Consider the following 27,722-nt stretch of genomic DNA (forward strand, 5'->3'; position numbering starts at 1 on the left):
AAACTGTCAGTGTAAGGGACACCTGGGTGGCTCAGTTAAGCGACTGCCTTCGGCTCAGGTCATGATCTCAGGGTCCTGGGATAGAGCCCAACTGCGTCAGGCTCCCTGCTCATCGGGGAATCTGCATCTCCCCCTCTCTCTCCTGCTCCCCCTTGTGCTTTCTCTCTCAAATAAATAAAAAAAATTAAAAAAAAATGTCAGTGTAAAACAATACTGTGTCCTACAAAGTCTTACAAGGATATTGTACTGAAAGCAAAATTTTCAATTATGAAATAAAATGTTTACTGAAAAATAAAAGTAATACCATTCTGAGAAAACCGGTTGAAATACATGTTGGATCTTCTTCAACTTAAAGAGCAGTATGTTTATTGCATTTAGCTCTAGGTGGAAGGATTTTTTTGATTTTTTAAGTCCTAGTGAATGAATGAATCTCAATTTCTACTGGATTACGTTCTGTAAGTGGCATCTAAAACTGTTCAACATCAGTTTTCACTGAATTGATTAATTCATTAAAAACCTCAGGTTCATCATCATCGTGTAAAACTTTAAATTGTAACATCACACGTCTATTTATTAATAGGCAGTGGTGTTAGATATCATGAAATCGACAAGTCTAATTTATCCATCCATTTATTTCCCCAACACCAACAGTTGTAATCCCACTAACAACCGCTAGGGTGAGACCAAAGAGGCCTCACTTTCATCTTTACGTGGAATCTTGGAAATTGCACAGCACCATGACGTGCGCCGAAGACGTAGGTGTAGACGACGAACAAAAGAGAAGCCCCATCGTCGATGTGGCTTCCCTCGGCACGCCCGCCCCGGGGCGCGCCGCAACACTCCGCACCTTCGCTCGGCTCGCCGCAATCGGCTCCCACCGTCTCCGCGGTAGCCTGAGGTCCCCAAGTTTTTCGGGGCGAGGGTGCTGCCTCTTCCCCCACCCGGTCCCCTCCGACGCTCTTCTCTTCCCTGGGCTGCGCTGCGCGGCTCTTGCTCCTCACGTATTGTTTGGCTGGGTCTCTAATGGCGGACGGGGAGGCAGCGCTGCCGGTCGGCGACTGCAAGGGGGGGGGCAAGTCTCGGGCCCAGGGCAACTGCTTGGGGCAAATATGGGAGATAGCAGCCCGGCGGTGACGTGAGCCGCCCCTTACCTCGGAATTGGTGCCGAGAGTGACGGGGATGACGCTGGGTGGGCAAATTTAGGAGGGAATACTGTTCCCTTGCTGGCGTCGAGGCAACGTTTACCCTCCCCCCCGCCCCTTCCCAGTAGCAGGCTTGGTGCCCTCCAGCCTCCTCCCTCCAGATTTTGCCTTTCACGTGGGTGTTGGTCCCAGATATATATTTTGCGCGGTTTTGCTCTACTTCACGTGGGAGGGGATTGTTGGTCGCGAGCTGGGGAGTAATAATAGAAGGGCCAACCTCCTTGACCTCTTATTCCCTTCTCGGCTTCCTCCTGGTGGAAAGGGCTTGGTTCTCCCACCTGGTTGGATGGTCTTGATCCGTTTTTCATTTTTCCTCTTACCCCAGGACCAGGAATCGCCTTCAACCCTATCTGGTGCATCTTTGGCAGAAAGTGAGGAAAACACCCCCATTGTGAGTCCTTCGCCCCTAATTTGTTGATCTTAGAGGACGTTGTCAGGTTGTAGGGGTTCAGCCATGGGACTTGACTATCCCCGTTGTTTTGAGGGGGAGGAGCTTTCCCTTGGGTGGCAGCTGCCCCCGGGGTGAAGCCTGGGTAATGGCTGATGAGGCAGCTGGGAGTGGGCGCTGCTGTTTCCACCGCTGCAGACATCTCTCCTGCTGCTGCAATACCAACCTCAGCAACCAGACGACGGGCTCCTGCAGCTGCTCACGTTACCCGGGAGGAGGGGTGGTGCAAAGGAGGGCATATTTCTGGTGCCCTCTAGAGTTCCAAAGTGGGAATTGAAGTTATTTCGTTTTAAATGCTATGCGTGCAACCATCTTTAACACTTTTTCTTCCTTTACAATGAGTAATTGATTGTAGGTATTGGAAAAATAGAATCATTTAACTTTTTGTTTGTGTCTGATTTAAAAGACTTAGGGTTCATGAGTTGGTAGCTCTCTTTCATGACTTTGCTTGGGAAACGGCAGTGAATTCCACTCTTCTAGTGTTCTGGTTTATCCAACTAGATAACTAGCTAACTAGCTACTATGCAGATTATGCTAGTCCACTGCTCCAGATAATCTCTTAGTAGTCCATCTTCTGTGTTGATTAGTCTTCACTTGAGTCATTCTTGAATGTGTCACCTGAGTGATTTAATGCTTGTAATTCGTTGGTTTTAAGGAACAGTCTTGTAATATAGTAGGCAGTAAAATAAACATAACCAGTCAAAATTTCTGTCAGTTGAGATTAGTTACAAAGTATCAGTGAAGCTAGCACTCTGGACACAGTGTATCTCATTGACAGTTGATTGTCCTGAGCTCTGGACACATTGTATCTCATTGACAGTTGATGCTGTAACTTGTAGCTCTTTGTCAGAGGTGAGTCATAAATATAGTATAGCTCATGCTTAAATATTAAGTCCCAAATGGATCAAAGTTAATAGATGATGAATATTTGCTGAGTACTAATCTGAAAGATGATGTGAGGATGGCAGCTTATATTTTAATACACAACATTCTAGGCACAATGCAAGGCACTTTCATTATTATTTCCTTTAATTTTAGCAAGTAGCCTGCAGAGTAATAAAAGCACATGTTGAGCCCTTATTGTATGCCAGCACAATTCTGTTTTAAAAATGCTTATTATGGAAACCTAAATTTATGAGTGAGGACAGTATGCTGAACCTTTGTATACCTGTCATTTACATTCTATAATTATCAACACATATCCAAACTGATTTTTAATATAAGTTAAGTAACATAATCCTCGCAAAACGATGTACTGTATGGTGGTATGATATCGTCAGAGACCAGTGATACATGTACTGTTTTTATTTCTAATTTGTAGAGGAGGAAACAGGCATAGGGAGGTACCAGGTAGTAATAGTAGTATCAAACAAGCAGTGTGATTAAAGTGCCTAAGTTCAGCAACTATGCTGTCCTGTTTTAAAGTACAAAATATACTGGCTTTATACATTTAGAAATGGAAACCATGAAAAAGCGAAGGTTAGAATCCTCTTAGCTCATGTTCTTTTCCTAGAGAACAGGTCAATAGATAGCAAATGTTTGAATCTTACTGAGTACCTTTATTAAAAATAATAGAACTTTAGTTATTGTTAGATTATTTTACTGCCCTATTTATAAACTGTCTATTTGATGCGTTACTGGGTGGCTTAGTTGGTTGAGCATCTGCCTTCGGCTCAGATCATGACTTGGAGTCCTGGGATGGAGCCTCACATTGGGCTCCCTGCTCATGGGGGGAGTCTGCCTCTTCCTCTGCCCCCCCACCCCCCCCACTGGTATGTGCGCTGTCTCTCACAAAAATAAATAAAAACTTAAAAAAACCTGTCTATTTGTATCAGAAGTAATATATTCTTTTTCAGTATGTCTTTACAAACAGAGTCTAATTGTTTCTTAAATACTGCAACTTAAATGAGTATAACTTGTCTGATGAATTTAAGGCTCTTTTCAGCTATTAAGTCATTGATATAATGGATCAAGGATCAGATCTTCAAAGATGGGCAGTGCTTATTTTATCACCACATATTTTCACAAAAAATTTAACTTTCTTGGATTTTTTTCTTAATTATGATGTTGATGGGGGAAGGTTGGTAATTGGTTATATTTAATAGACATTGGGAGTGAAGACATACAAAATGTGTAATCAAGATTATCTGTAATGTCAACACATATGCTAATGAAAGCCATGGTTCCTTCTCATAATACCAAAATGTGGTCCTTGTCAGAATTTAAAATTCCTTTGCGTAGAAAGACCAACTAGAGGTGTTTTAATGTGCCAGAGAGTAAGATGAAGATAACCTGATGATTTAATTGACCTTGACTAAATAAGTACTTTATTATACTTACTGGGCACTTAATGTGAGTTAGGTGATTTTTATATGTACACATGAAGTGTTTCAGCAATTAAAAATACTTTCTATATTTATGGCATCTTTCTTTAGTGCATCCTTAATAGTATGTATCCCCCTTCTCCTGCCTGTCGTTTTAAGATTTTTAAAAAATTTATTTTAGAGCACGTATGCGGGTGTGCACAAGTTGGGGGTAGGACAGAGGGAGAGGGAGAGAATCTCAAGTGGACTCTGAACTAAGTTCAGAACCCTGATCATGACCCTGAGATCATGACCTGAGCCCAAACCCAAGAGTCTCACGCTTAACAGACTAAGCCACCCAGGTGCCCCATGCCTGTCCTTTTAAACACTTGGGGGAAGGATACAGGGTGGTCTCTACTTTTCCATGTTACGTAATGCCATGGGGCCGACTTTTGTACCTCATGTGGTGAGACAACCCTGAATCAGATATCACACAGATGCTGACATAGGAATGTTTCAGACTTTTGCATGGACATAGAGCTTGACAGTATTGTCTTTGTACAACAGTGTTTTTTTTGTTTGTTTTTAAGAAAGGGACGAGGATGGGGAGGGGCAGAGGTAGGGGGGGAGAGAGAATCTTAAGCAGGTTCCGCTCTCAACGCAGAGCCTCATTGCAGGGCTGGATCTTACAACCCCAAGATAATGATCCCAGCTGAAATCAAGAGTCCTACACTTAACTGACAGCCACCCAGGCACCCCAACAGTGTTCTTTTCTTAAAGATTGTTCTATTTTGCTCTTGTTTGAGGTACAAAAGTGCATAAACAATGCATTTGAGGTGAAGTGAGTCTTAGAATCAGATGCTGTAGTAGTATCGTGATGGAGAGAATATGTATGAAATACTGGGATCTCTATGTTGTCAAAAGGTGTGGTGTATTAGACATTTTATATTTTTTGTCCTCTAGGCATTAATATCTGTCTCTGTCCCATTAACAACATTAATGTATATATTATACTGAATAACATTTATTTTAAGAAGACTTTGGCATATTCAATTTGTGTGTGTATTCTTAGGTGAGCCCAAATGCAAGTGTTTTCCCCCCCTGGATTCTCAGATAGTATTTGTGTAGGGCATTTTAAGTTACTTTGACTCCATGCATTTTCCATTTTTTAATTTCAGTTGGTTAGTTTTCTTCTATTCCTGTCAGAGAGTAGAATTGGGACTTTAGTCTTGAACAGGACATTTGAACTATTCAAATCTAAAAGTTCTTATGCACAATTCTAACATGTAAGACCTATAAACTTGTCAGTGAGAAAAATTGCTGTCGCATAAATCCATAATTTTTTTTTAAAGATTTTATTTATTTATTTGACAGAGAGAGGCAGCGAGAGAGGGAACACAAGCAGGGGGAATGGGAGAGGGAGAAGCGGGCTTTCTGCTGAGCAGGGACCCCGATGCGGGGCTCCATCCCAGAATGCTGGGATCATGACTTGAGCCAAAGGCAGACGCTTAACAGCTGAGCCACCCAGGCACCCCAAATCCGTAATTTTTAACTACAGGACTCTGCGTAACAATTGTATTTTGTTTTTTATTTTGGTCGTATACCAGCAAGAAAATTCTGTTTTACATAGTTGGAGTTGCAAATTTTTTTTTTATCTGCAACCTGTTTTTTATTTTTTTATTTTATTTTTTTATTTTTATTTTTTAAAGATTTTATTTATTTATTTGACAGAGATAGAGACAGCCAGTGAAAGAGGGAACACAAGCAGGGGGAGTGGGAGAGGAAGAAGCAGGCTCACAGCAGAGGAGCCTGATGTGGGGCTCGATCCCATAACGCCGGGATCACGCCCTGAGCCGAAGGCAGATGCTTAACCGCTGTGCCACCCAGGCGCTCCTGCAACCTGTTTTTTAAACAAGTCACTTTGGAATCTTAGGTTTCTGTTATTAAAATAGAAATGGGAAGGGAATTATAAGGGCCAGCACCAAACACAAACTTGGTTAACAAGATACATTGGTCATCTTAAGTGTGTTAAAATTTGTATTGTGAGCATATCTGTTTCATTTCATATTTTAAAATTAAGTTTTTTCATCAAGTGTTACATAACACTTTAGAACTGCAGAAAAAATTTTTGTAAACCATTAGGAAAATCTGTTATGGAGTTTGAAAAGGATGTTTAGAGAGGTTTACAAAATCACTTGGTCACGTTACTAGTTTGGGATTTGTTCTTAGTTCTATTTTATTTTTAACTTAATAGCAGTACATTGAAAGTTAGAGGTAATAAAATTTAAGAAAAATTCACAGTCCTTAAATTGAAAGAAGTAATTTTATTGATTTGATTACTGTCCTGTAAGTATTAATATTTACTATTACAAGAAATGATTTGAGAGTAAACTTTGGATATTAGGGTAAGTAGGTAATGAATATTTAATAGGTCTGGTTTAAGAAAAAACTTTTGAATATTTGTTTCATTATTACATGTTATCTGGTTTTTCTTTATCCTTGAAGAGTTACTGTTACAGAATTTTAACCATTCTTTTTAATATCAGTAGACTGCTAAGGGTCAGGTTTCTCCTACTTCTCCAGATTGTTCTAGATTTTTTTCCTTTGGTGTTCCTAGTGAATTTGAAGGTCAAATTTGTTATGTGAATTTAAAATTTAAAGGTTAAAAAAACTACACCGAACGGGTGCCTGGGTGGCTCAGTCGTTGAGCGTCTGCCTTCGGCTCAGGGCGTGATCCTGGCGTTCTGGGATCGAGCCCCACATCAGGCTCCTCCGCTGGGAGCCTGCTTCTTCCTCTCCCACTCCCCCTGCTTGTGTTCCCTCTCTCTCTGCCTGTCTCTCTGTCAAATGAATAAATAAAATCTTAAAAAAAAAACAAACCCACAAAACCACACCCAAACTAATACAGTGTTATATGCTGATTACATCTTCATTAAAAAGTTTTAAAATATTTTATTCTTAAGTTATTAAATATTTTAGTATGGTTCTCATATTTAAAATTAATATTAAATTGTAATTTAAGAGTAATTGTAATTTATTAGGAGTAGAATTAATTGTTGCAACCTCATTGAAAAATTGAGAAAGATGTTACAATTCTTAAAGTTATTTCTAACTGTACATTTAGGTTGGATAAGAAAAATACTTAAATGGTGATTTTAAGTAAGATTGTGGTGCTTAGTTACAGATTTTAGACAGAAGACAGTTCACAAAATATGGCATACAAGGAGACAAATTCTTTAGTTTTTTACTTTATGGCAATGCCAATACTTTTGCTGTAGCCCCCTAGATAGATCCATTATCCAGATTTATTATTATAAGAGTTTGGAACTGAAATCGTGCTTTGTAACTTAAAGAGATTTTTTTTGTAATACTGGAACAGTTTTATAATCATTTCTAAGAGGCACGTCTTTTGACTAGAAAGTGTAGTATTTCTTGGACTGTTGAGCTGGCTGGACCAGACTGAGAATAGTTCAGGGTAATCAGGGCACTGCAGAAATCATTTATCAACAATTTATGTATTGTAATGTTTATTATATATCAAGTAATCATTAAAAAAATATATTCTGTTAGTAGTTGGCCAGCACTTTCTTTGGCTCAATGTTTGGAAGAGCATTTCATTTAGACTTCTAATGCTACACTCTAGGACCCTAATTTGGAATTTGTAAGATTTTGGTTAGGCCAGTAATGATCAGGTTAGTGAATTATGTTTCTAGTTCTATAGAACTAAAATATTAGAGTAGAAGTAAAAATTTAGTTTATATAAAATTTTTATTTTATCGTTTCATTCTATTTGTATTTTTTTCCTTCAAAGCTTGTCATATTTTAATTATTTCAGTTTAATTATTTCTGGCCCTAATGCGGTGTTTAAATTCTTACATATTCATGGTTGTATGTTTTTGAAGTAATGAAAACTTTTTGTTTTAATTTAGTTATATAAAATCATTACTATAAGAGTAAGCTAGTTTTAATCTTACAACTTTATTTTTTTTTTTATTTTTTTAGAGAGAGAGCTAGAGAGCGCACGTATACTTGCAAGCAGGGAAGGGACAGGGAGAGGGAGAGAGAGAATCCCAAGCAGACCCCATGCCCAGCGCAGAGCCTGATGGGGCTCCATCCCCCAACCCTGAGATCATGACCTGAGCTGAAATCAAGAGTTGGACACTTTTCTTTTTTTTTTTAAGATTTTATTTATTTATTAGAGAGCATGTGTGAGCGAGCATGAGTGGGGGGAGGGGCAGAAGGAGAGGGAGCAGCAGACTCTCTTCTGAGCAGGGAGCCCAACTTGGGGCTTGACCCGAGCCAAAGGCAGACAGTTAACTGACTGAGCCACCCGGGTGCCCCTTAACTTTACAACTTTAATTACTATGAATATTGTCTCACTTTGTGTTTTTATTTTTGTTTGACTCTTAATATCGTATAGTTCTGTTTCTTAATCAAATAAGTTTTAACTCCTTAGTAAGTAATTTCATTTTATAGCTGAACAGTTTTATGTTGCATATCAAAGAGAAGCTTCTGTTCACGTTAGTCTTTGTCTTCCATGACCCAAACTCCTGATTTCTATTATTTTCTTCATTTGTGTATCACACGTTTTCCATCCTTATGTCCTTGCTCAGCTGGTTTCATCCTATCTTCCTCCTGGACTTTAGTGTTCATTTGTTTTTCCCATTTCTAACTGCTTTTACATTTAGAAAAAAAAATACCACACAGTATCTGTACTTTTTTTGCTTTACTTGTATGAGGCATATCCAAATTTCAGTAAACTTTTGAATTTGCTGAGATCATGGAATGTGGGTGTGGTTCTAGTGGTATGTTGGTACCTCACATGGAAGGGGAACTAGTGGGACTTAACTTGAGTTTTTCTGCCTAAAAAAATTATTTTTGTTACTTGATGTTGCTAGGAGATTTGCAGTGTGACATGTGTTTGGAGCCAGAGAGATTGGGGTTCAAATCTACCCTTGCTTATGAGGGAACCTTTGGGATGAGAGTTTTCTTTTTTTAAAAGATTTTATTTATTTATTTGACAGAGATAGAGACAGGCAGTGAGAGAGGGAACACAAGCAGGGGGAGTGGGAGAAGAAGAAGCAAGCTTCCCAGCGGAGGAGCCTGATGTGGGGCTCGATCCCAGAATGCCAGGATCACACCCTAAGCCAAAGGCAGATGCTTAATGACTGAGCCACCCAGGCGCCCCTGGGATGAGAGTTTTCTTAAACTAGATGGTGATGATAATTGCATAAGTGTATAAATTTACAAAGAATTGTGAAACGTTTCACTTACAATGAGTAATTTAAAGATTTATTTATTTGAGAGAGAGAGAGAGAGAGAGAGAGAGACAGAAAGTACACTAGTGGAGGGAGGGGAAGAGGGAAAGGGAGAGAGAATCCCAAGCCGACCCCCCATTGCCGGGCTTGATCTCAGGACCCTGAGATCATGACCCAAGAGAAATCAAGAAAAGCTCGCCCAACTGACTCAGGCAACCTTAAAGTAAGTAAATGTTTATTGTATAAAAATTATGCCCCTATAAAATTGTTATAACCAATTTCACTCTATCATTTATTTACCAGTTTGTGGTCTTTAGTAAGTTATTTAACCTCTGAGCCTTAGTTTACTCATCTGACAAATGAGTATAATCCTGTTTTTCTGTGATTGCTTTGAGATAAAAATTAAAAATCATACAGAGTATGTGACTGGCTGGTAGGTGCTTAGTTAATAGCTGCTAAGATTCTTAATCTGTCTGAATGGGCCAAGGGCCAAACATGAATTTTTTTTTTTTTTTTTTTTTTTTTCCCCCCTGGTAAAAGAAACTCACTGAATGCTCATCTGCTAGTAGAGGGAAGGAATTCTTTCTGTTCACTGATTTCTCTCTGCCTGCTCCTTTGTTAGTCTATAAGTTTGCTAAAGTGCTCTCTCCTTCAGAATCTCTATAGAATCTTTGTACACCTCCTAACTGCTTCATTTTCCTCTTATTTTTCAAAAGAAATTTCACTGATTTGTGCTCACAGCACTATACCAAATCTGTATTTTTGAGGTTGCTAGTTATTTAATTGTCAAATCCTTAAGTGCTTTATTTTTGTCTTAATTCTCTAGCATTTGAAATTTAATATTCCTTGAAACTCTTGATTTCTGGGACTGCAAATGTAATGTGGTCTTACACTTCTGTCTCCTTTACTTTGCCTCATCTGACTCAGATGTTAAGACTTTTAAGTGTTTTTATGTCCTAAGGTACTCAGCTCTCTCCAGTTTTGTTTTATACATTGACTGTAGTCCATTGTGTTCAATAATAGGGAGTTATATTTACAAGGCAACTTTCATCCTAGTCCTTATTCCAGTCTACAGCCAGATTAATTTTTCATAAAGCCCAGTCTGATCACATTACTCACTTTGTAAAAATTTGAGAGATTCTTGTTGGCATGTGAAACAAAATAGGAACTAAGCTTTAAAACCCTTAAATAGAAGAAAACAATTAGGAAATGTGTTATATTTGATTTTTAATAGGTTCTCAGTGTTCATTTTGAAGAGACAATCATGTAAGTGAATGAGTATAAACAGTGAAGCATAATAGGTAATATACAGACATGAGTAGTTACATGCATGTCAGAGAGGACAGTTCTTAATATTTTGGTTATAAAAATAAAACATGCCCTTAAAATCTTTAAGTACAAAAATAATGTGATGTAGAAAATGGAAGTTCCTCCCAGTCCCATTTTATTTGAGATGTTTACATTTTTATATGTGTATTCTTATAATTTTTTCCCTGTTCATCATACTAATGTTTTGCATGTATATTATTATTATCAATAATTGACATTTTCTACACAAGTCTGACATGCTTGTAATTCCTTCCCTGTCCTTATGTTGCAAAAGCCTTCAGTTGATTAATGTTTGAATTCTAGTGGTTGATTTATTAGAATAGTTCATAAGTCTCAGTTCTTTGTGATTGAGGGATAATGTGTTATGTATAATGAAAGGTATGTGGACTTAGGGCACAAACTCCTGTTTTGCAGCTAACAGCAACGGTAGAACATAGGAAAGCTACCTGCTTACCTAAAATAGTTTACTCATCTGCAAATTGGGGTAGTAACAATAATAATATATTTAAGATACCTATTATAAGGTAAATTTTAAGGTAGTTGTGATGAGCATGCTACCAAGTATGCCTTTTATAAATGGTAGTTACTGTTATTTTATTAGATATGTGATAAAATTTAGAGACAAAAAAGTAGAACTCAAGGCATGAAGGGATTGAATGAAAGGGATTAAACTGAAATAAGACTGTGTGCCTTTGCTTCAGAGTTTTATATATTTACTAGATAGTTAAAAAAAAAAGACATTGAATTGTAAATGATGAATAGGATTGTCTATTTACTTTCTGTAATTTGTCTACCAAAGGGGAGAAAACAGATTTTCTTCGGTATACTCTATGTTCTCTTTGTATTCCTTTCATTTTAAGACCAATCAGTGAACATCTGAAGAGCATATCTCTGGGAGAGGATGCTGGTAAAAATTGTCATTAGTGTCGGGGTGCCTGGGTGGCTCAGTCAGTTAAGCCTCTGCCTTTGGCTCAGGTCATGATTCCGGGGACCTGGGATTGAGCCCTGTGTTGGCCTTCCTGCTGAGCAGGGAGTCTGCTTTTCCTCTCCCTCTGAACCCCCTCCCCCCAACTTTTGCTCTCACGCTCTGTCTCTCAAATGAATAAATGAAAAATCTTGTCATGAAAAAAAATTGTCATGAGTTTTGAGTTTTCAAAAACAGGGAAGAGATTTTTCTAGTAATAATCTGTATTGGAGAAATAGATTCTTAGTACCTGAAGCCTTTTTGAATCTGTGATCTCAGTTCCTTATTGATGCAGGTATTATTGTTTCATTAGGTTAGATGGGTCTTAATCATGGGACTTTTGAACTGTAAACAAAGTATATTCTTTGTAAAGCCCTTGATTCCATCACGTTAAAAAACACTGGGAAAATTTAATATCAAAGACAGTCATTATACTCGACCATAGATTTGGAATACCAAGTGTTTTAAGAATAAATGAATGTTTCCAAATTAACATATGTGGTTGAAGTTTACTTGTGTTGTTGTAGATTTTAAACTATGTATGGAGAAGGAAGTGTGGGTTTATTTAGCTTTTTTGGTTAAGGATTAAAAAGGGATAGGGCATGATAACCTTTTATTAGGATCTAACATTACTAATTACATAGATTGAAAATGGAGGTAATAAAAAGTCATGACCAAAGACACAGGGCAGAGATTTTTATTGTTTCATTTTGAGGACATTATTTTAATTTCCTGTTTTATAATGGGTAAACTGAAGCTCAGGTGTGAAATGATTATTCTTTAGACCACAGGAAGGGAGGGGGAAAGAGAGCTAGAATTAAGTTGTGTGGAAGTGATAGGGGATAGCAGCAAAAAAGCAAAGAAGAACCCACAGAAGTTATTTGTTACCTCCCTTTATTAGAGAAAAATACTCATTCAGTAATTATTCAGGCATTATGTTAACTACAGAGGATACAGTGATAGGCAATAAAAACATAGGTCTTTGCCCTCATGGAACACACAGTCTAATGGGGGATACAGATTACGAGTAAACAGAATTATAAACTGGATAACTGCAGGGTGTAATGATGCAAGTATAATAACGGAGAACTTATTTAGACCTGAGATGGGTTAATGAAGTGTTTGATAGGGAAGGCTCTTGAGACAGTGACATTTATTTTTATTTTTTTAAGTTTATATGTAAATTCCGGTTAACATACAGTGCAATATTTGTTTCAGGTGTATAATACAGTGACTCAACACTTCCATATATCACCCAGTGCTCATCACAACGGGTATACTCCTCAATCCCCACTACCTATTTCATTTTTTTAAAGATCTAATTTTTATTTATTTGGCAGAGAGAGAGAGCACAAGCAGGGGGAGTGGAAGAGGGAGAAGCAGGCTCCCTGCTGAGCAGGCAGCTCGATGTGGGGCTCGATTTCAGGACTCTGGGATCGTGATCTGAGCTGAAGCAGTCACTTAACTGACTAAGCCACCCAGGTTACCCCCCATTACCTATGTAACCCATCCACCTCCCTTCTGGTAACCATCAGTTTGTTCTCTATAGTTCAGAGTCTGTTTTTTGGTTTCCCTCTCTATTTTTTTCTTTGTTGATTTGTTTTGTTTCATAAATTCCACATATGAGTGAAATCATATGGTATTTGTCATACTTTGACTGACTGACTTTGCTTAGCATAATACTCTTTAGCTCCATCCGAGTCGTTGCACATGGCAAGATTTCATTCTTTTTTATGGCTGAGTAATACTCCATGTGTATACAAACACACACACACACACACACATCTTCTCCATCTGTCAATCAGTGGACACTTGGGCTGTTTTTATAATTTGGCTGTTATAGGTAATGTTGCTATAAATATTGGGGTGCGTGTATGCTTTTGAATTAGTATTTTTGTATTCTTTGTGTAAATACCTAGTAGCATGATTGCTAGATCGTAGGGTAGTTCCATTTTTTTTTCTTTAAAGGTATTATTTTAGAGAGAGAGAGTGTGCGCTCGAGAGCACGCACACATGTGCACAAGCATGGGAAGGAGCAAAGGGAGAGGGAGAGGGAGATAATCTCTAGGAGACTCCCTGCTGAGTGAGGAGCTTGACAAGGGGCGTGATCCCATAACCTTGAGATCATGACCTGAGCCAAAACCAAGAGTCAGCTGCTTAACCTACTGAGCTACCCTGGCGCCCCAGGGTAGTTCCGTTTTTAACTTTTTGAGGAACCTCCATACTGTTTTCCAGAGTGGCTGCACCACTTTGCATTCCCACCAACACTGCAAGAGGGTTCCCCTTTTTCCACTTCCTCACTAATACCTGTTGTTTCTTGTTTTATTGATAGCCATTCTGTCAGGTGTAAAGTGATATCTCATTATAGTTTTGATTTGCATTTCCCTGATGATAAGTGATGTTGAGCATCTTTACACGTGTCTGTTGGCCATCTGTTTAAATGTCTGTTCATGTCTTCTGCCCATTTTTTAATTGGGTTATTTGGTTTTTTGGGTGCTGAGTTTCATAAATTATATATTTTGGATACTAACCTTTATCAGATATGTCATTTGCAAATATCTTCTCCCATTCCAAATGTTGCCTTTTAGTTTTGTTGGTTGTTTTCCTTCACTGTGCAGAAGCTTTTTATTTTGATGTAGTCCCAGCATTTAATTTAATTAACTAATTTATTTTTTTTAAGTAAGCCCTAAGCCCAGTGTGGGGCTTGAACTCACGACCCCACAGTCAAGCGTATGCTCTACCAACTGAGTCAGCCAGGTGTCCCTCATAGTTTATTTTTGATTTTGTTTCCCTTGCTTCAGAAGACGAGGGAGTGACATTTATACTGAGACTGGAAAGAAGTTTAGAAGAGATTGTTTCTGACAGAGGAAGATTGTGTGCAAAGGACCCCTTGGGACAAGGAGGGTCCTGGACCCTTCCATGAACTAAAGAAGGCTTAGTTTAGCAGAAACCTAATGAGCAAAGCAGGGGAAGAATAGTGCTGAAATTGAGCCTAGCGTGTAGGCAGGGATCAAATCTGGCAAGAATCTTACAGGTCAGGGGAAAAATCTTAGGTTTTCTCCTAAGTACACTGGAAAGCCATGTAGGAAGTCATTGGTGTAGTCTGATATTTTAGGATCCTTTTTTAAAGGATCTTTGGGTATTCTGGGGAATGTGGTGGGTAATGTCAGTAATCCAGCAGAAAAATCATGGTGAATTTTTAGGGCTAGAGGGATATCAGAAGAAATGGACAAAGTGGATAGTTTCAATATTTATTTTGGAAGTAGTATAGGACTTGGGGATGACATGGCTGTAAGGGAAGAAAGAAGAAATTAAGAATGACCTGCAGATTTCTGGTATGAGTAGCTAGACACGTAAATTCTCTAAATGGCAGACTGGAGAATGTGCGGATATAAGAGTGAAAGAGCAAGTTAAAAGTACTAGATGTAGGAAGTAGGCAGTTTAGGACTTTGAAACATCTTGATTGAGGTAGATTAAGGAGACCTAGGGTATTGGTAATATTTAAAATCAAGGGAATGGATGAGTTTCCCAATGAAAGTTAAAATTACTTGAAAGTAACTTGCAGTTAAATTGTGGTCCTATGGGGAAGAAATTATCCCATACTTCTAGAAATTCTATGCCCTAGAGATAACCTGTATGAGTTAATTGATTTATTCATTTATTAGATCAAAGGGATTCTTGTTTAGACTCTATCATAACCCTTGAGCGGATATTTAGTATATTAGTGAAAGGATTTTTTATCAGTTTCTAAAGTCAGTGTAGCATCATTTTAGATATCTGATGAAGATATGTTAAAAAGAAACTTTTGTGGCTAGATTGTAAGCATCATGAGGGCATTATCTGTCAAGTCATCAGTCACCGGTCTCCCGGCCCCTTTTCTCACTTCCCCAGAGATTAGTAGTAGTATTATCAATTTAATGTTGATTACTTCAAATTCTTTTCTGTGCATAAACTAATATGTACCCATGAAAATTACATAGTAATTTCATGTGTGCATTTTAGAATATGTATACTATACATATCTTTCTCCAACTTGCTTTTTTCACTTAGTGGTATGACTTAGGTATCTTTGAGTTAGTAAATAAAGATCTACCTCTTTTTTTAACTGCTGTGTGATATTTCATGTGATAGATTTAATATAGTTTAGACATTCTATTGATGGACATTTAGTCTTTTTGCAATGTTTTATTATGCTACACAGAATATATGTGTAGTAGTTTCTCTGGGTTCATGCGTGTTTTTGCTGGGGTAAGTTCTGAGAATAGGTGTGACAATAGGAATTGCTGAGTCAGAGTTTATATGAATATATGTTCTAATAGATAACTATCAAATTGTCTTCCACTGGACCACTGTATTGCATTTCCACTAGTTTCTCTGCATTTTTGTAAACACTGGATATTATCAGATAGTTAAATTTTTGTCTACTTATTTATATTTTTTAAAAAATTATTTATTTATTTTAGACAGCGAACTCCTGTGGGGCGGGGTGGCAAGAGGGGGCAGGAGAGAAAGAGGGAAAGAATCCCAAGCAGATTCACCCACTGAGCTCCATCTCACAACCCTGAGATCATGACCTGACCCAAAACCAAGAGTTGGACGCTTAACTGACTGAGCCACCCAGGTGCCCCAGGTTTTTGTCAGTTTGTGATTTTTCTAACGTATGGATATCAATTCTTTGTTATTTTTGTTACAATTATTTATGTATATACAGTACCTACAGTAATATTTTTTCATTTTGTATATTTCTACACCTTACTGTGTTTCTTCGCTATGTAAACATTTTATAATGTAATGGGAAAAATCCTTTTTCACTATTGCAAGAGATAGGAATAACTATAATGAATATGCAAGGCTTTTATGAAAGATTTTATAAAATAATATAGGACATAATAAGAAAACTAGAATGGAAAGGTATGCATATGCCTGGATGGGAAGGATTCAATAATATCAAAATGTTAATTTTTTTTCTCCAAATCTCTAAATTCCACGAAACCCTAATCAGATCCAAGTGTGTACGAAATTTAAATGGTAAAAGGATAAACAGTGAGAAGGAAGATGTTCCTCTGTTCCTGACCCACCTACACAGTTCTCTTCTGTATGGGCAAACCCCTGTTGTCATTTTCTTAGAATTTTTTTTTTTAAAGATTTTATTTATTTACTTGACAGAGAGAGAAAGAGAGCACAAGCAGGGGGAGTGGGAGAGGAAGAAGCAGGTTCCCCGCTGAGCAGGGACCCCCAACGTCTGACTTAATCCCAGGACTCTGAGATCGTGACCTGAGCCAAAGGCAGATGGTTAACTGAATGAGCCACATAGGCACCCCATTTTCTTAGAAATTTATCTAGAGATAATCTATGCATGCATGGGTGTATGTGTGCTTTTCTCTGTATGGTGTCTGTGTTTATCCATTGTTCTGTACCTTGTTTGCACTTAATTTATATGAGGACTTGTTCTGTATTAGTATATAAGTACGTTTAGAGCTGCCTCGTTTTCCAGGACTCCAAAATATTTCATTGTGTGATCTTTGTCATCATTCAGTTCATCAGTGGTCTATTGAGTGAAATTTAGGGTGTTTCAATCATTTTACTTTTCAATAAATATCCTTCTATGTTTTGTTCTTTAAAACATGAGATACATCTGTAGGAAGGATGCCTAGAAGTGGAATTGCTTGGTTAAAGAAATATATATATTTTTAAAGATTTTATTTATTTATTCGACAGAGATAGAGACAGCCAGTGAGAGAGGGAACACAAGCAGGGGGAGTGGGAGAGGAAGAAGCAGGCTCATAGCAGAGGAGCCTGATGTGGGGCTCGATCCCATAATGCTGGGATCACGCCCTGAGCCAAAGACAGACGCTTAACCGCTGTGCCACCCAGGCGCCCCTAAAGAAATATTTTTTTGAGTTGCTCTGCATAGAAATACCAGTTGACACTGCTTTATAGTATGAGACTCTTCCTGTATAATAAACCTTTTTTTTCTTAAGTTTTTTATTTAAATTCTAGTTGGTTAACATACAGTGTAATATAAGTTTCAGGTGTACAATATAGTGACTGAACACTACCATACAACACGTGGTGGTTATCACAAGTGTACAGCTTAATTCACATCACCTATTTAGCCCATCCCTCCACATCCCTCCTCTCTGGAAGCCACCTTTGTTCTCTATAGTTTTGTTCTCTATAGTTTTGTTCTCTATAGTTTTGTTTTGTTTAAATTAGAGAGAGAGAGCCCGTGCACAAGCTGGGGGAGTAGCAGGCAGAGGGAGAAGCAGGTTCCCTGCTGAGCAAGGAGCCTGATGTGGGACTCGATCCCAGGACCTTGGGATCATGACCTGAGCCAAAGGCAGCTGCTTAACTGTCTGAGCCACCCAGGCATCCCTGTTCTCTATACTTAAGAGTCTTGTTTCTTGGTTTGCCGCTCTTTATTTTTTCCCTTTGTTCATTTGTTTCTTAAATTCCACATATGAGTGAAATCATATGGTGTTTGTCTTCCTCTGACTGATTTATTTTGCTTAGCGGAATATACTCTGTCTTCATCCACGTTGCTGCAAATGGCAAGATTTCATTCCTTTTTATGGCTGAGTAATATTCCAGTGTGTGTGTGTGTGTGTGTGTGTGTGTGTGTGTGTGTGTGTACACACATACATCTGTATACCACATCTTCTTTATCCATTCACCAATTGATCGATACTTGGGCTGTTTCCATAATTTGTCTATTGTAGATAATGTTGCTGTGTAAACATTGGGGTGCACATATGCCTTTGAATTAGTATTTTTGTATTTGGGTAAATACCTAGTGCGATTGGTGGATTGTAGAGTAGCTCTATTTTTAACTTTTTGAGGAACCCTTTGATCTTTGTCAGTGTAAACAAAAAGTGGTGTCCCTTTAGAATTTAAATTTATATTTCTTCTAAATACATATATTTAAGAGCCATTTGTATTTCTTTTCTAGTGAACTATGTTCTTTTTTTTGTCCTTTATTCTCTTTGGTTGTTGGTTTATCTTATTGGCTATAGAACTTCTTTGTCTAGATTTTTTTTTTCTGATGTGTGTTGCATATATTTTCTTCATAGTTCATCATTGTGTTTATTTGTGCTGTTCCCCCCCCCACCCATGTAAATGTCTGGTAAAATACACTAATGTAAAATTTTCCATTTTTTTCTGTTTTTAAGTGTACAGTTCATTGGCATTAAGTATATTCACAAAAATGTTTTATAAAAAATCACCATTATCCATTTCTAGGACTTTTTCATCATCTGAACAGAAACTCTGTACTCATTAAACAATAGTGCCAGTACTCCTTTCCCCCAGCTCTTGGTGACTTCTCTTCTACCTTTTGTCTCTATTAGTTTGCCATTCTGGGTACCTCAAATAAGTAGAGCCAGAAAATTTTTGTCCTTTTGTGTCTGAATTATTCACTTATCATGTTTTCAAGGTTTTAAGGTTTTCTATGTTGTAGCATGTATCAGACTTTTCTTTTTAGGGCTGAATAATAATAATCCATTGTAGTTACATCTTTCTTGTCTCATTCATTTGCTGTTAGACTTTTGGGCTCTTTCTACCTTTTGACCGTTGTGAATAATGCTGGTGTGGACATTGGTTCACAGGTATTCATATGAGTCCCAGCTTTCATTTCTTTTAGGTATATACCAGGAAGCAGAATTGACTGATCATGTGTTAATTTTATGTATAACTTTTTGAGGAAACCCCGAACTGTTTTCCAAAGTGGCTGTACCCCATTTTATATGGCTCTGAGCAGCAATGTAGAAGTGTTCAAATTTTTTCTTTCAGAAGTGTTCTAATTTTTGTACATTTTCACCTTGTTATTCTTTCATTTTAAAGATTTTTATTTGACAGAGCATAAACAGGGAGGAAGGGGTAGAGGAGAAGCAGGCTCCCCGCTGAGCAGGGAACTTGATGTGGGGCTCAATCCCAGGACCCTGGGATCATGACCTGAGCTGAAGACAGGCACTTAACTGACTGAGCCACCCAGGCACCCACCTTGTTATTCTTTATAAAAAAAAAATCCATCCCAATTGCTGTGAAGTGGTTGTCATTTTGTTTTCTTTTCCTTTTTAAAAAATTTTTTTAATTGTAAAAAACACATATCATGAAATTTGCTATCATAACCATTTTTAAATGTATAGCTCTCAGTAGTGTTAAGTATATTCATATTGTCATGCAGCAAATCCCCCAAACTTTTTCATCTTGAAAAACTGAAACTCTACCCATTAAACAATTCCACATCTACTCCTCTCCTCAGGCCCTGGTAACCTCCCACCTACTTTGTGTTTGTGTGAATTGACTTCTTTAGATACTTCATGTAAGTGTGATCATACAGTATTTATCTTTATTCACTTAATATAATGTCCTCAAGATTCATCCATGTTGTAGCATGTAATAGGTTTTCCTTTTTAAGGCTGAATAATATTCCATTGTATGTGTATATCACATTTTATTTATCTAATCATCTGCCTGTGGACTTTCAGTTGCCACTTCTTGGCTATTTGTGAATAATGCTGCTATGAATGTAAATGTGCAGATATCTCTTGGAGATCCTGCTTTCCTTTTTTTTTTTTTTAAGATTTTATTTGTTTATTTGAGAGCGAGAGCGAGAGAGAGAGAGCACGAGAGAGGGAGCATGAGCAGGGGAAGGGACAGAGGGAGAAGCAGGCTCCCCGATGAGCAGGGAGCCCGATGCGGGCCTCAATCCCAGGACCCTGGGATCATGACCTGAGCCGAGGCAGACGCTTAACTGACTGAGCCACCCAGGTGCCCCAGCTTTCATTTCTTTTAGATATGTACCCAGAAGTAGGATTGCTGTATCATATGGTAATTCAATTTTTAATTTTTTGAGTAACCTCTATACTGCTTTCCCTATCTGCTGCTCCTATTCCAACTGTCAGTGCATGAAGGATGAAGTTTCTTCCGCCAACCGATTTATCCTCAGAAACATTTCTTACTTTTGGTTTTGATAGTAGCCATCCTTATGGATGTGACATGATATCTTTTGGTTTTGATTTGCATTTCCCTAACTAATGCTGTTGAGCATCTTTTCATGTGCTTACTCGTCATTTGTATATTTTCTTTGGGGGTGAGGAAAGTATCTGCTTAATTCTTTTGCCCATTTTTTAATTGTTTTTGTTGAGTTGTATGAATTCTTAATATTTTCTGGATACAAATAATTGACAAATCCAAAGTCATGAAGCTTCCCCTCTGCTTTAAGAGTTCTGTAGTTTTAGTTCTTCAAATATAGGTATTTTGATCCATTTTGACTTATTACGAAAGCATATTGTGTTTTGTCAAAATCTTTTTTGCCTCAGTTGAGATGATGATGTGCGTTTTTCCTCCTTCTAACTACTAAAATGGTATATTATTTTGATTTTCTTAAGTTGAATTATCCTTGCATCCTTGGATAAATCTCACATAGTCATGATGTATAATCTTTTTAATATGCTCCTGGTTTTAATTTGCTACTATTTTATTAAGGAGTTTTACATGTATATTCATAAGGAATGTTGGCCTGTAGTTTTCTTGTAATGTCTTTGTCTGGATTTGGTATCGGAGTAATGCTGGCCTTGTAGAATGAATTTGGAATTGTTCTCCCCTTCATTTTTTTGGGACCAATTTAAGAAGGATCAATGTTAATTCTTCTTCAAATGTTTGGTAGAATTTATCAGTGATGCCATCTGTTCCTGGACATTTTTTTATTGGGAGATTTCTGATGACTGATTTAATCTCTTTGCTTACTGTAGTTCTATTTAGATTTGATTTGATTTGATATAACCTCTACACCCAGAGTGGGGCTCGAACTCACAACCCCAGGATCAAGAGTTGCATACTCTACTGACTGAGTCAGCCACCCACCCCTAGATTTTGTATTTCTTCTTGAGTCAGTTTTGGTAGTTTGTGTATATCTAGGAATTTGTCCATTTTATCCTGCTATCTGATTTGCTGGCCTACAATTATTCATCATGCTCTCTTATAATTCTATTTCTATAAAATCAGTAGCAGTGTCCTATTTTCATGTCTGATTTTAATAATTTGAGATTTTTGTTTCTTAATCTAGCTAAAGATTTGTTAATTTTTTCAAAGAACTGTCTTTTTGTTTTGATGATTTCTCTTTTTTTCCCCCCTCTATTTTGTTTATCTGTGCACTAATCTTTATTTCATCCTTTCTGCTAGGCTTGGGTTTAGATTGCTCTTCCTTTTCTGGTTTCTTAAAGTATAAAGTTTATCGATTTCAGATATTTTTATTCATTTATTTATTTATTTATTTATTTATTTATAAAGATTTTATTAGAGAGAGAGAGCGTGAGCGAGAGCACAGAGTGAAGGGCAGAGGGAGAAGCAGACTCCTTGCTGAGCAGGGAGCCTGATGTGGGGCCTGATACCAGGGATCCGGGATCATGACCTGAGCTGAAGGCAGATAGATGCTTAACCGACCTGAGCTGAAGGCAGATGCTTAACCGACTGAGCCACAGGCGCTCTGATTTCAGATATTTTTAAATTTAGGTGTTAATAGCTGTAAACTTCCTGCTGAGCACTGTTGTCACTGCATCCATGTTTTGATATGTTGTGTTTGTGTTTTCTTTGGTCTCAAAGTGTTTTTTCATTTCCTTGTGATTTCTTCTTTGACGCATTGATTGTTGAAGTGTGTTAATTTCTAACTATTTCTGATTTTCCATTTTTGCTTCTACTATTTTTAATTTTGGCAGTATTTACTTCATATACTTTGGGCATTCTTTTGTTAGTTGTGTATATGTATATATATTTATATCTTCCTGATGGGTCGAATCTTTTATCATTATATAGTGGCTTCCTTGGTCTCATAACCTTTTTTGACTTAATGTTCGTTTTGTCTAATATTAGTATATCCACTCCATTCTCTTTTCTGGTTACTAGTTGCATGGAGTGTCTTTTCTGTTTATCTACTTTCAGTTTCTTTGTGTCTTTGTATCTAAAGTGAGTCTCTTCTACACAGCATATACGTAGATTCTGTGCTTTTTAAATCTAACCTGCCAATCTTTGTCTTGTAATATAATTTAACCTATTTAACCTCGTATATTTAAAACAGTTATGAATAAGGAAGGATTCACCTCTGCCATTTTGCTATTTGTTTTCTGTATATCTTATATGTCTTCCCCCTCCCCTCACCATTTCTTCTTTACTGCCTACTTTTGTGTTTGATTAACTTTATTCTAGTGTACCATTTTGATTCCCTTTACTGTATAGTTTAAAATGTTTTTTTCAGTGGTTACCTTGAAGATTAAAACCATTTTAAATTTACAACTTATTGGAAATAATGCCAACTAAGTGAAATTTTCAGCAGTATGCACTCTACCATTATATATTTCTGTCCTCCCCCTTATTTTTCTCAGATTATATCTTCATATGTGTATTTATTAACATATACTAATAATTGTTGTTTTATCTATTTGTCTTGTAAGTCATAGGAAAAAAAGTAATTACAAACTACAAGTACAGTGATACTGGCTTTCTATTAATTTATATAGGTAATTTCACTTACGTTCTTTATTTCTCATGGCTTCAGTTTACTCTGTAATGTGTTTTTGTTATTGCCCAAAGGATAGCATTTCATGCAGGTATGAACTCCCTCTGCTTTTGTAGATCTAGAAATGTCTTAGTTTCTCCTTAATTTTGGAGAAATTTTTTGCTGGATGTAGAATTCTTGGTTGGCATTATTTGTTGATCACTTTAAATGTCATTCCACTAGCTTCTGGCTTCCATGGTTTCTAATGAGAAATAAGCTGATAATCTAAATATTATTGAGCATTCATCATACATGATGACTTCTCTCTTAAAATTCTCTTTGTTGGCCATTATGTGTCTTGTGGATATCTTTGAGTTTATCTGGCTTGGAATTTGTTGAGCTTGTTGGATGTGTATCGTATATATTAAGTTTTAGGTCATTATTTCTTCAAATATTTATTCCTGTCCTTTTTGTTCTCCTTATAATACATATGTGTTGCTATGCTTGGTACCGTTTTGTAGATCTTTCAGGCTCTCTTCATTTTTCTTCCTTTTTTTCTGTTCGTCAGATTGGGTAATTTCAGTTATTCCATCTTCCAGTTTACTGATTGTTCTATCTGTCCAAATCTGCTGTTGATCCTCTCTAGTGAATTTTTCATTTGTTATTGTATTTTTCATTTCCAGAATTTTTGTTTACTTTTTTATAATTTGTATCTGTTGGTATTTTCATTTTGATTATGCCTTGTTTTCTGATTTCCTTTAGTTCTGTCAGTGCTTTCCTTTAGCTCACTGAGCATATTTAAGATAGTTGATTTAATGTCTTAACTAGTTATTCCAAAATTTGGGATTTCTCAGGAATGGTTTCTGTCAGATTCTTTTATTTCTGTGAAGAGGACCTGCTTTTCTGTTTCTTTGTATGTTTTGAAGATCTATTCCATTATTCCTGTGGTGAGCTACTGATCTGACAAAAATTTCCTTAAATGTCTGGGTGAAAAAAAAAATGAAATAAAGAGTCATGTCTCATTAAATCTGATAGATGCTGCTGGGAAAGCTGTTACTGCCTAGAGGGCTGAAGCCAAAAGAAGCATCTGCTTCAGACCACCCCAAACACAGTTCCAAAGTTTTTAGACGTTCCTCACTGTCAATCCTCTGACCAGCCAGACTTTCCAGGAATGCAGGATGCTATCCCCATAGACAGGTTAGGGTGAGGAATGGGGGATGATTGCTGGTTCATGCATTTTGCTAACTTATGAATGATCAACAACTTCTTCCTGAAGCACTCCCCTGGTTGTTACAAGTGTTCATTGGGGTTTCAGGGATCTAAAGTATTTGGTTCAATGGTTACTTGCATGGAGGTACCCATACCTAGAACTTCCACTCTGCCATCTTGTTGATACCTGTCTTGATTTATTTTTCGTATCATACTGAAGAGGACCAGTTGCCTTGTGTTTTGTGCTGATGAGGATACTTTTTGCCTTATGATAAGTGAATGTTAACTGTAAGTTTAACCTCATTTGTAATCTAGTCATTTGGAAACTTTCTTTAGTAGGTGTTTAGAATTTTACCTTTTTGAGATCTTCTAAGTGAGTCACAATGAATCCATGCTCTTCTCTTTTCCCTCTTCTAACATTTCTGATGGTGTTGAATTCTCCTGTTCTGCTTGTCTTTGGAGGTTTGTCTTTTTTTTTTTTTTAATCTCTGCATTTAGTTGGTCTTTGGATGGAAGCAAAGTTTTATATTTGTCTCCAATTTGCCATCCAATTAATTTTTTATTGATTGACTTATTTATTTTTGGTCGGGGGAGAGATAGCGAGTATGTGAGCCAGGGGGTGGAGCAGAGGGAGAGAAGCAGACTCTCCACTGACTGCAGAGCCTGACCGTGGGCTTGATCTCATGACCCTGAGATCGTGACCTGAGTCAAAGTCAAGAGTTGGAAGCTCAACCGACTGACTGAGCCACCCAGGTGCTCCCCATCCCATTAATATAATATTCTACATATTAATTTTTGTTTCCAGTGCTTGATTAAATTATCTCACTGCAGTAGTTTTTCATGTAAACATTTTTGGTCTTTGAGGTAAAAATCAACCTAATTTGCATGTAACTATAATTTTTCTTTCAAAAAAATTTTTTTTCAGATTTATTTGAGAGAGAGTGTACGAGTGGGAGAGGGAGAGGGGGAGAGAGAATCTCAAGCAAACTCGCCACTGAGCATGGAGACTGGTGCGGGGCTCAATCTCATCTCTCTGAGATTATGACCTGAGGCTGAGCCAAAATCAAGAGCCAAAATCAAGCTGCCTAAGCCACTGTGCCAGGCAGGCTCCTCTCCTTTCAAATTTTTATGTCTCCTTTTCTTTTTCATATAATCGGCCTTGGCTGGTACTTATGGAACAGTGCTATATGGTAATAAAGAATATCCTTATCTTATTCTTGACTTTAATAATAATGTTTTTAATATTTCACATTAAATTTGGTGATATCCTTTGGTTGGTTTTTTATATATGTAATTATCAATACATCTATTTCTATTTTTTTAAAGATTTTATTTATTAGCGTGTGCACGCATGTGTGTCTCCTAGCAGGGGGAGGGGCAGAGGGAGACAGAGAATCTCAAGCAGACTCTCTTCTGAGCGTGGAGCCTGACATGGGGCTCAGTCTCACAACCCGGAGATCATGACCCAAGCTGAAATCAAGAATCAAGAGTTGGGCACTTAGGGGTGCCTGGGTGGCACAGCGGTTAAGCGTCTGCCTTCGGCTCAGGGCGTGATCCCGGTGTTATGGGATTGAGTCCCACATCAGGCTCCTCCACTATGAGCCTGCTTCTTCCTCTCCCACTCCCCCTACTTGTGTTCCCTCTCTCGCTGGCTGTCTCTATCTCTGTCAAATAAATAAATAAAATCTTTAAAAAAAAAAAAAGAGTTGGGCAGTTAATGGACTAAGCCATCCAGGTGCCCTTATTCCTATTTGACTAAGAATTTTTCCTTTTTTTTTTTTTTTTAAAGATTTTATTTATTTGACAGAGGGCACAGGCAGGGGGAGCAGCAGGAGAAGAAGGAGAAGCAGGCTTCCTGCTGGGTGGGGCTCAATCCCAGGACCCCTGGATCATGACCTGAGTTGAAGGCAAACACTTAACTGACTGAGCCACCCAGCACCCCAAGAATTTTTATTCCTAAAATTTAAAATTTGCCATTTTGATTCAGAACTATTAAAAGTACCCATGATCACGTATTGACTAACCTTTGCTGTAGAGAAGAATTCACCTTAGCTTTCTTTTTAACACTTTCAGTACCTAGAAAGCTCTTAGGCTTATCAGTGACAAAATGATAATTGTTTTTCTTGAATCATTTTGAAGTGCTTTCTTTTTTTTTTTAAGATTTTATTTGTCAGAGAGAGAGAGGGAGTATAAGCAGGGAAAGTGGCAGGCAGAGCAGGCAGAGGGAGAAGCAGGCTCCCCGCTGAGCAGGGAATCCAATGCAGGGCTCCATCCCAGGACTCTGGGATCATGACCTGAGCCAAAAGCAGACGCTTAACTGACTGAGCTACCTAGGAGTCCCTGAAGTGCTTTCTTTGTGATTTTTCTCTGAATGTTCATAAGCTTTTTTCAGCAAGTGCTGATACTTTATTGTTAGAAATGTCAACATTTATATTTTAATTACATTTTCTTTTTTTTGTTTTTTTTTCATGAGAACATTAAGTATTGTATTGATTGATTCTTGTTGAATCAAAATAAAGACCAAATAAAACTGTAAGCATTCATCATTTATGGTGAACATCTTAGTTTGTTGGGCTGCTACACTGAATTACCAAAGACACCAAACATTCATTTCTCATGGTTCTGAAGGCTGGGAAGTCTAAGATCAAGCCTCTGGCAGATTTGGTGTCTGGTGTGGGATAACTTACTGGTTCATAGATGGATTGCTGTCTTTTCACTGTATCCTCATATGGTGGAAGAGGGAAGGGAGCTCTCTGGGGTGTTCTTTATAAAAAGGGCACGAATCCTATTTGTGAGGGCTCCACCTTTGTGACCTAATCACCTCTCAAACGCCCTGCCTCCTAATACCATCTTAACATATAAATTTGGGGGGACACAAACATTCAATCTGTGACATTGATAGAATATCAGTGGAATATCAATGTTCGAAACTTAGTCAAAAATTACCTGGTAATTGTTTAGGAGCGAACAGTGTGCTAATTGATTTTCACATCTGGTTATCTTTTTGAATTCTAAGAAAAATCCTAAGAACTATCTTCATACCATTTACTCTAGGGAAAACTGAAGCTCAGAGAAGTAAAGAAATTTGCTCAGTGTAAAATAGCTAATTAGAAGGGACTTGATGCAGAAAAGTGGCTAAATGGAATAGATTTTACATATATAATGTAGAAGTGGTCAACTTTTAATCACATTTAATTAGGTCAAGTTGTAATCACATAAACGGAGTAAATTGGGTGTTGGTGGTTGAAACATATTCTCAGTGACATACAGAAGTGGCCAAATATATTTATAGTATAGGATTTGAAAACAGTTATTATAGTTGAATAGTTACTCTGTTGAGAAGTGGATTACTGCAGAGAGCTAACTGGTAAAGAAAGTCCTATTGTGAGCTGCGATGTTTTCTTCTGATTGATACCTAGCCGCCTTCCACTAGAGGGTATTATGAAGTCAGTTCTAGCTTTTCTCTCTTAGAAATTGTTGTCTTCTGTTTTAGGTGTGCTAAAACCATAGGATTCAGA

General features: G+C 37.5%; 1 protein-coding gene across 4 annotated transcripts in view; it reads left to right on the forward strand.

Annotated features, from left to right (window-relative positions):
* The first annotated feature begins 1,450 nt into the window (after positions 1–1,450).
* ZMYM2 (zinc finger MYM-type containing 2) overlaps positions 1,451–27,722 on the forward strand; it is a 104,194-nt gene continuing 77,922 nt past the window's right edge. The window contains exon 1 of one of the 4 annotated variants that reach the window (XM_034664947.1): positions 1,451–1,593. The gene's annotated coding sequence lies outside the window, so the exon portion shown is untranslated. The remainder of the gene's footprint in view (positions 1,594–27,722) is intronic. The other 3 variants (XM_034664949.1, XM_034664948.1, XM_034664950.1) reach the window with 3 other exon arrangements.

The sequence above is a fragment of the Ailuropoda melanoleuca genome, chromosome 7, assembly GCF_002007445.2.
Source record: "Ailuropoda melanoleuca isolate Jingjing chromosome 7, ASM200744v2, whole genome shotgun sequence".
Classification (NCBI taxonomy): Eukaryota; Metazoa; Chordata; class Mammalia; order Carnivora; family Ursidae; genus Ailuropoda; species Ailuropoda melanoleuca.